Below are 9,604 nucleotides of genomic sequence, written 5' to 3' on the forward strand. Positions count from 1 at the left end.
AATGAACGGGCGTGGAAACGGGCAATGAGGTACAACCCTGGTTGGTCACCCAGTTGATCATTCAACATCATTTTGAACATTCATCGGTTGTAGGTTTTACCAGGAATTTCCTCAACAGTTCTCAAGCACTTTTGGTTGAACTAGGAGTCTTTCTTCTGGAACTTTGAGTAAAGCTTTCTGAAAATTCAGATTAGTTGGAGTTCCACTCCCGATTTAAATGTTGCATCTTGAGAAAAGTGGTTTGTCAGGCAGGAAGTTTACCTTCTAAATCCAGCTGAAACGTTTTCAGTAAATTATTGCTTTACAGGTGCTGTTCCAAACTATTAACAAGAGTAAAGATATTATTCTGTCGGTTAACGGGTTTATACATGCCTCTGTTTGTTTTATTATCCTTTGTAAAATAATATATTTCTACATTATAACAGGGTGATATTCGGGAAACTGATTGCAGCATGTCTTACAGGCCCACCAAACCGCAGGTGGGTTAGGTGTGAGGCCCAACCTATTATTCCTTTCAGGCTTCATTTTCACACTGTCAATGAGCTGCTAGTTCATTCCAAGTTGCATACTGGTTAGTGAGTCTAATGTAGAGCCCACCACCTGGTGAAATTGGATGGAGGTGATCCCGAGGAAGGGGCATTAAAGGGGTTGTTTTGTGTGTAACTGAAAAGAGCAGATGGATATCAGGGGATGTGTGACAGCGAATGGTGCATCGTAACTTTTGGCCCCCCCACCACCTCATTCCCATCGAATTAATGCCTGAAAATCATTTCCAACATTTTCTTGATTCCTGTCCTTGCAAATGCTAACTTGTACTCGGGAATACCTTCACAATGGTAGCTTTGGCATCATAGCACAGGGGCTATCACTGTTACTTCACAGCGCAAGGGTCCCAGGTTTGATTCCCGCTTGGGTGAGTGCGCGGAGTATGCAAGTTCTCCCCATGTCTGCGTGGGTTTCCTCCGGGTGCTCCGGTTTCCTCCCACAAGTCCCAAAAGACGTGCTGTTAGGTGAATTGGACATTCTGAATTCTCCCTCAGTGTACCCAAACAGGCGCTGGAATGTGGTGACTAGGGGCTTTTTAAAGTAACTTCATTGCACTGTTAATGTAAGCCTACTTGTGACAATAAAGATTAATATTATATAATCTTTTAGAAGAGCTGCACAACACTATTGGTTACCATCTTTTCAAACTCAATTTGAAAACTTATTCTTTCTATTGCTGTTTCTGTGAATTATTATCTCCAAAGTGGAAGGCAATAAGAAATTGAATCAAATCCTCCATTATGTGCAAATTCTAGCTGATTTTCCATTAATTTGAAAGTCAGTTCTCATTTTTTTAATAACTCTCCTGACCTTGTCCTGTGGTATTTGCCAACTGAGCGCAATGCAATCTGTAATAAAATGTAATTTTTATATCAAAAATCCTGAAAATTGACTGCACAATTATTAGTTCTTCTTTAAAAGGACATAAACAGGCAACTCAGTGAGGAGGTTTCAGAGAGGCTCAGTCAAGTTTGTGCTGCAAAAGATGAGCTGAAGAATGGAATAATTTCACTCTTTCCTCCCACTTTCAATAACAAACATTCCAAAGTTAGAAGCGTGGTAAAATACTACCTACAATTACCTGACAATGCGCTTTAATTACCTAACTTAATTAATTCTTTGGAGGTGGGCACTGCTGGCAAGGGCAGCATTTATTGCCCATCCCAACTGCCTTTGCAAACCACTGCAGTCCACCTAATGCAGGTACACACAACTCAATAGAACTGAGTGTGTTGCGAGGCCATTTTAGGGAGCAGTTAAGAGGCAACCACATCTCTGTGAATCTGGAGTTACGGATCGGCCAGACCATGGAAGGACAGCAGATTGCCTGCCATGAAGGTCATTGGTGAGCCAGGTGCTTTTTTTATGACAATCTGGTAGTTTTGTGATCATTATTAATTCAGATTCATTAATTACTTTTAAACTCCACTGGGATTTTAGTTCATACTGCCAATGTATCAGGGTTACTAGTCCGGTAATTTACCGCAATGCTACCAACCCCAGGGACTTCAGGATAAGTGGCTAGCGTAAGCAGGTCATATCAAATGTATTATGAGAGTATATGCGGAAGAATATTTCTTATCTGTACTTGGAGAAATTGTAATTAAAACATGATTGCAATTAACAATTCAGTCCAAGGCAACCTGAAGGGCAAGCAGGTGACAAGAATTTGCTCATACTTCTTTACCTGCTAGGAAGTGAGAAAAAAAAGCAGATTAACCATATCTTAACAATTAACCAATTAACCTTTACTTGCTCTCCTTTTTGAGACTAGTGTAATATATGTATTTACAGATCAGACAGTCTATTAACATGCAATTTCTTCCAAAACTTCCGCTGGTGGCCTCTAGATGGAGATACACAGATGTTTCCTCCTTATGTTGATTTGCATGATCATTGATGTAAAACAAGAACCTTCTTTGCACCCCACGAATGCGCTGTTTCTTTCACCTGTGCCCTGCAGTGAACCGGAGGGTTAATCAAGTAAGAAAAACAATGCTTGACTCTTTCATTTCTCTCTCAATTTTTTTCACCGCATGTATTTTCAATACCTTTAATAGATTTGGGCAGGATTAGGAATACTTGAATGCCGGAAGGCAGCTCCTGGGTGTTGTGCAAAGCCAGAGGAGAAAGCTCCAGGCAGTTTGGAGTATATAAGTGAAGATCAATTGGGTGTTGATTGCACCAGATCACCTGGACTTGGTATTTGTGCCCCCTGGAGGGAGGCAGCATGGAAACCGACTGACCACTACCAGAAGTTCAATACCTTCAACAAGATAACACGCTGCCTCTTTTTCCTTTTCTTCATTGTCCAGGATCTCCTTGACCGCAAGTGCAAAGCGTTCCTGAACTGACAGCTCCACCCCGAGTGAGAGGAAACAAGTCTACAGGCAACTGAAGGCTGAGAAGCAAGAAAGAACCCGCAACCTAAACAACAGATGGTAGGTGGAAAGAGCGCAGGAAACTCAGCAGTTCAACAACCACGATGTGCGTGACTTTGTCAGCACAATCAAAACCATCTACTGTCCGAATACCCAGGGGCCCACCCCACTGAGAGCCAAAAACAGAGAGGCTCTCGTCAAAGACAGAGAGACAGTCAATGCCCGCTGGAGAGAGCACTTTAAGGACGTCCTCAACCAAGACACAGCCTTCAACACAAGCGTCTTCGATACCATCCCTCAACACGCTACCTGCCACCATCTCAGCGCACCCACAGCTCGCCGCGTGGTCAAAAAGGATATCCAACAGCTGAAGAACAACAAGGCCTCTGGCGCAGATGGAATCCCCGCAGAAGTATTAAAATGCAGCAGAGATGCACTCTTGACAAGAATCCACAACTTCATCATCCTTGCCTGGAAGGAAGAGAACATGCCGGATGATCTCAGAGTTGCCTTAATTGTGACCATCTTCAAGAAAGGAGTCAGGTTGGATTGCAGAAATTACAGAGGGATTTCTTTCACTCTCCGCCGCGGAAAACGCATCGCGAGAATACTTCTCAACCGCCTCCTCCCAGTGACTGAAGAGTTCCTCCCTGATTCTCAGTGTGGCTTCCGCCCATCGTGAGGCTCAATGTACATGGTCTTCAGCGTGGGACAAGTCCAGGAAAAGTACAGGGAGCAGCATCAACCTCTGTACATGGCCTTCTTCGGTCTCGCAAAGGCCCTCGACTCTGTCAACTATGAGGGATTGTGGAGCATCCTCCTCAACTTCAGCTGCTTGCAGAAATTCGTCACCATTCTCAGCCTGCTCCACGACGACATGCAAGCCGTGATCCTCACCAACAGAACCACCACAGACCCAATGGGCTGGATTCTCCGATTCTGGGGCTACGTCGGTAGCATTGTGGATAGCACAGTAGCTTCACAGCTCCAGGGTCCCAGGTTCGATTCCGGCTTGGGTCACTGTCTGTGCGGAGTCTGCACATCCTCCCCGTGTGTGCGTGGGTTTCCTCCAGTTGCTCCGGTTTCCTCCCACAGTCCAAAGATGTGTAGGTTAGGTGGATTGGCCATGATAAATTGCCCTTCGTGTCCAAAATTGACCTTAGTGTTGGGTGGGGTGACTGGGTTATGGGGATAGGGTGGAGGTGTTGACCTTGGGTAGGGTGCTCTTTCCAAGAGCCGGTGCAGACTCGATGGGCCGAATAGCCTCCTTCTGCACTGTAAATTCTATGATATCTATGATATCTATGTCCCCACGCCGGTGAAGGAACGGCGGCATTTTACGTCAGAAAAAGTGGCATAAACTGTCCACTGACTCCCCATTTTGCTGGGGGCTAGCACGCCGGCAACGTAAAGCACCCGGCTCTAGCTGCCAACATGGTCCAGAGAATTGCCGGGTTCATGGCCTCGCATGCACACGGTGGCAGCCTGCAAGTGGCCACACCGTGCTACATGGCAGAGGCTGCTCGCGGACCCGGCCCATGAAACAGTGCCCCAATCTTTGGCCACCTCCCCACCATAGTGCACACAGCTCCGAATAAAGTCCCTCCTGCCGTGGATCGATCCTCCCCTGACTGTGGTGGCGCTAGACTGAGTCCGCAGCCGCCACGCCAAGTTCCCGACACATGAAACCACACGTGACTGACGCCATCAGGAATTGGCCGGTTGGGTACAGAGCATCGGGAGGGGGGGGGCCTTAGGCAATGTCCTGAGGCCGTCGATACGTGGTGCAGCATACTCGGAGGGGGCGGAGCATCACAAAAGCGCCTCTGCCCCCGATTTGGTCGGGAACTGTGATTCTCCGGCCGATCGCCGAATGCGATTTCGGTGTCGGTGAATGGAGAATCCAGCCTAATATGTGTGAAAACTGGGGTCAGACAGGGCTGCGTCATCGCACCAACGCTTTTCTGCATCTTCCTCATAGCAACACCACCCCATCACCCTGAAGCTCTCCACTGGAGAGGTGCTAACCTAGGGGACAAGCGGGAAACTGTTCAACTTCCGACTCCTCCAGGCCAGAACCAAACCATCCCAACCTCTGTCATTGAGCTGCAGTACACCGACGACGCCTGTATGCGCATACATTCATAGGCTGAGCTACAAACCATCATCAACGCATTTAATGCAGCTTATGAGAGAATGGGACTCAATCTAAACATCCAGCAAGCAAAGGTTCTCTACCAGCCCGTACCTGCCACACAAAACTTCCCCCCATTTTGGAAGGTCTAATACAGGTAGGGAATATACAGTGAATGGTAGAACCCTCAAGGGTATTGACAGTCAGAGAGATCTTGGTGTACAGGTTCACAGGTCATTGAAAGGGGCAACACAGGTGGAGAAGGTAGTCAAGAAGGCATACGGCATGCTTGCCTTCATTGGTCGGGGCATTGAGTATAAAAATTGGCAAGTCATGTTGCAGATGTATAGAACCTTAGTTAGGCCACACTTGGAGTATAGTGTTCAATTCTGGTCACCACACTACCAGAAGGATGTGGACACTTTAGAGAGGGTGCAGAAAAGTTTTACCAGGATGTTGCCTGGTATGGAGGGCATTAGCTATGAGGAGAGGTTGAATAAACTTGGTTTGTTCTCACTGGAACGAAGAAGGTTGAGGGGCGACCTGATAGAGGTCTACAAAATTATGAGGGGCAGAGACAGAGTGGATATTCAGATACCTTTTCCCAGGGTAGAGCGGTTAATTACTAGGGGGCATAGGTTTAAGGTGCGAGGGGCAAGGTTTAGAGGAGATGTACGAGGCAAGTTTTTTACACAGAGGGTAGTGGGTGCCTGGAACCCGCTGCCGGAGGAGGTGGTGGAAGCAGGGCCGATAGTGACGTTTAAGGGGCATCTTGACAAATACATGAATAGGATGGGAATAGAGGGATACGGACCCCGGAAGTGTAGAAGATTTTAGTTTAGACTGGCAGCATGGTCGGCACAGGCTTGGAGGGCCGAAGGGCCTGTTCTTGTGCTGTACCTTTTTTTGTTCTTTGTTCTTCAACATCTAGATCCACGGTGAGCCCTTGGACATTGTGGATCATTTCCCATACCTCAGGAGCCTCCTCTTGGTGTGAACAGACATTGCCGATGAAATCCAACATTGACTCCAATGCACCAGTGCAGTCTTCAGAGGCCTGAAAAACAAAGTATTTGAAGACCGAGACCTCAAACCCAGCACCAAGCTCGTGGTCTACAAAGCAGCCATGGTCCCCGCCCTCCTGTATGCATCGGAAACATGGACAATGTACAGCAGGCAACTCAAATGCCTGGAGAAATATCACCAATGCTGCCTCTGCAAAATCCTGAAAATCCACTGGCAGGATAGGCTTACCAATGTGAGCGTACTCTCCCAAGCCAATATCCCCAGTATCGAGGCACTGATCACACTTGACCAGCTGCGATGGGCCGGCCAGATTGCCCGCATGCCCGACACAAAACTACTGCTCTATTCCGAGCTCCACAATGGCAAGCGATCACTATGAGAGCAGGGGAAACACTACAAGGACACTCTGAAAGCCTCCCTAAATAAATGCAACACCCCCATAGACACATGGGAATCATTTGCCACAGAATGCACAAACTGGAGAAAAAACATCCACGAAGGAGCCACCCTTGAGTGTCGTGGGATGCAGTTTTCAGGGGTCAAGCGTAAACAACGGAAGGAAAGCGCTAAATCCGGAGCATCCCGCCCATCTCATCAAGCACCACCTGCCAAACCTGTGCAGAGTCTGCGGATCTAGGATCGGACTATTCAGCCACCGCAGAACCCACCTCCCCGGAGTGGAAGCAAATCATCCTCAAGGCTGAGGGACTGCCCAGGAAGAATAGATTCTGGGTAGCTGCACCCTTTTCATCTCCATAAAGCAACACTTTCACACGAACCATTCCCAATCTTTCTTTCTTCAGATGGCGCCAACTCAACATCTGAAGCACGATCTTCCGGAAAAATTCCCAAGTGCTGTAGCGAGCGGGAATTGTCGCGTGTTACCCGGCGCTCGGCCCAGCCTGGCCGGTAATGCTATTCAATGTTAATTGGTCCACTTAATGAGGCCTCACGGGCTTGCCACCCCAAATGTCGGCTCGCCAGCTGATTCGCCAGGACCGTGCTTGCCAGCCCCCCGCTAACAAGGTCGAGCAGCACTGAAGCTGCACTTGCTCAGCCAACCCCAGCCAGCTCGCAGCAATGGCGCCCAGGAGACAGGCCCCAAGATTCGGGGATGCTAACCTGGGAAGATTCCTGGATGAGGTGGAGGCCAGGCGGGATGTCCTGTTCCCCGAGGGCCCCGGAGGGTGAGCCACAAGGCTGCAGTCAGCTCGGGCAGTGTGACCAGTGTGAGGTTGGTGGTCAGGTTTCTGGCGCACAATCTTGGTGAGCACCACTCTGCTGCTGATGTACATCTGGTGGAGGCAGGAACCCACAGGCAAGACAGCAGCCACATCCCTGGATCCAGCTGGGTCCCAGCCTGATGCTACGGAGAGATTACGATTTTACCTACGGGAGTGGACCAGTTACATCTCAAACTGTTTGGCGCCTGACACGGTTCCCATTTTTTGCCTCTCCCGCTATTCACCGGCCTCGTTACGCTTGAGCGCGAGTGTAACGAGGCTGGAAGTTCACGCCCCTGATGTTAAGTTTTTAGTTCTCCTCACAATACTCATTCATTCTCCACAACCCTAAAATCCCTACTTCTAATTTAATACACTAATTTCTTCACATATTTTCTTTCACCTGTTGTATGCCGCTTGGCACACACCTCTTGATTTCTCGCCTTACTCTACCTTCTTGCGGACCAATTGACATTTAGCAACCAGCACAGACTATATTTTCCATAACTAAGTACTTCATCTACTTTGAGGCTAGGTTCACGACAGGCACTCAGCACTTGTGTCAGGCACTTGCACTGTTGCATGGGCAGCTCTCTGAAACATCACAAAGACACAACCTTTCACCCCATTCTCTGTCGAGAGGGTGATGTACTCCCTTTGTTCACTTCAACCCCCTTTTCCTGCAGATACGGATCCCGTTACGGATTTCAGAGGAAAGGAAAGATGATGGTGAAAAATATGGCCAGCATCACACCAACAAGAAGTTGTAGCTACATGATACTGTCATCTTTTAGACCATTACATCTCCAGAGATGGCAAGTGGGAGGGGCAGCAAACAGTTTAATGCGAGGAGTCAAGGCTACCTTAGTCTCATGATCTATTTGAAGATTATGGGTCGCCATCCAATCTGCCACCATCACGCCCTTCAAGTGGTACATGGAAGGATTGGGAAATAGATTGGAAAAGTCACGTGTATGATCCCTTGTGGAGGATGGTGTGAAAAAAAGAATAGATTTTGCGCACTTTGGAATTCACAGTAATCAAACAGAGTGTTTACTCTCATAGCTTTGTTACTGCTGGAGGTGAGATTCATACAGGAAAGGTAGTGATGTAGTGTTGGTGACTTCGTTAACATGATAATGACCGGTATGCACATGCAGGGTACTAGATGGCTGCTGTGTTGACATCCAGTAAGATTTGAAGCCTAGTTTGAAGCAGTGGCTCAAACACAGACTTCATCACAATTCATAATTTGGCTGAATAAAACAGAGTTTCACAACATCAAATGCAGGAGCTGGTTTAGCACAGTGGGCTAAACAGCTGGCTTGTGATGCAGAGCAAGGCAGCAGTCTCCCCGAACAGGCGCTGGAATGTGGCGACTCGGGGCTTTTCACAGTAACTTCACTTGAAGCCTACTTGTGACAATAAGTAATTATTATTATTAATCATACACATCCAACATTGATACATGATGCATAGTGAGTCAGATTCAGATCAAAAATTATAAAATTGAGTCTGTAAATCATTGGCATAGTGGAGACTTGAAGAAATATATTCCAAGATATGGTTCCATAATTATTGCCCTTTTATCTGTAATTTACGTGCCTTAAGATAATTCTTTAAAGCCCGCTGATCAATAGTTATAGAATAAACAATGTGTTGGTGCAATTCCACTGAAGAAGCTATGTAAACATTCCAAATGAGAACCACGTGTTAAAGACTTCACATGTAGTGTGGTTGTATTCCTTAGGTTAGAAAAAAATTGGCACACAAATTGGGTTTTCATTTAAATCTGATAAATTGACCTCGAAAGGCTCCCTGTAATCGCACTATGTAATGCTTATTATCTTGTTCTCACAAATCACTCAACATGTTTTCACATTAGCTGGAATATTTGCAAAATGATGTTTTAAGCAAACTAAAATGATCAAAACATTACAAATTTTTATTACATAATACCGGAAGTGAACAGGTTGGGTCCAGTTTTGAAATGTTGTCCTTTTTACGTGTCGCCTGTTCCAAAGTAAAAATTCCCTCAATCTGTGTGCATCAAACAAGAGTGTAGATTTTGTCTTACTATGCATGAAGCTGAAAAAACAGAGATGCAATTTCCATTTTTCAAATGATCACATAAAATTTAAGGCAGAATTTTACGCTGCCCCAAGGTGGGTTCTGAGGTGGGGAGGGGGTGGGGGGGGTAATGTAAAATTGAATGAACGGGATTCCCCCTAGAAACCCACCTGCCCAAGCCCAGATGCAATTTCCAATGCTTGGGCGGCCAGGAAAGTGACAAT

The sequence above is a fragment of the Scyliorhinus canicula genome, chromosome 17 (genome assembly GCF_902713615.1).
Source record: "Scyliorhinus canicula chromosome 17, sScyCan1.1, whole genome shotgun sequence".
Taxonomy (NCBI): domain Eukaryota; kingdom Metazoa; phylum Chordata; class Chondrichthyes; order Carcharhiniformes; family Scyliorhinidae; genus Scyliorhinus; species Scyliorhinus canicula.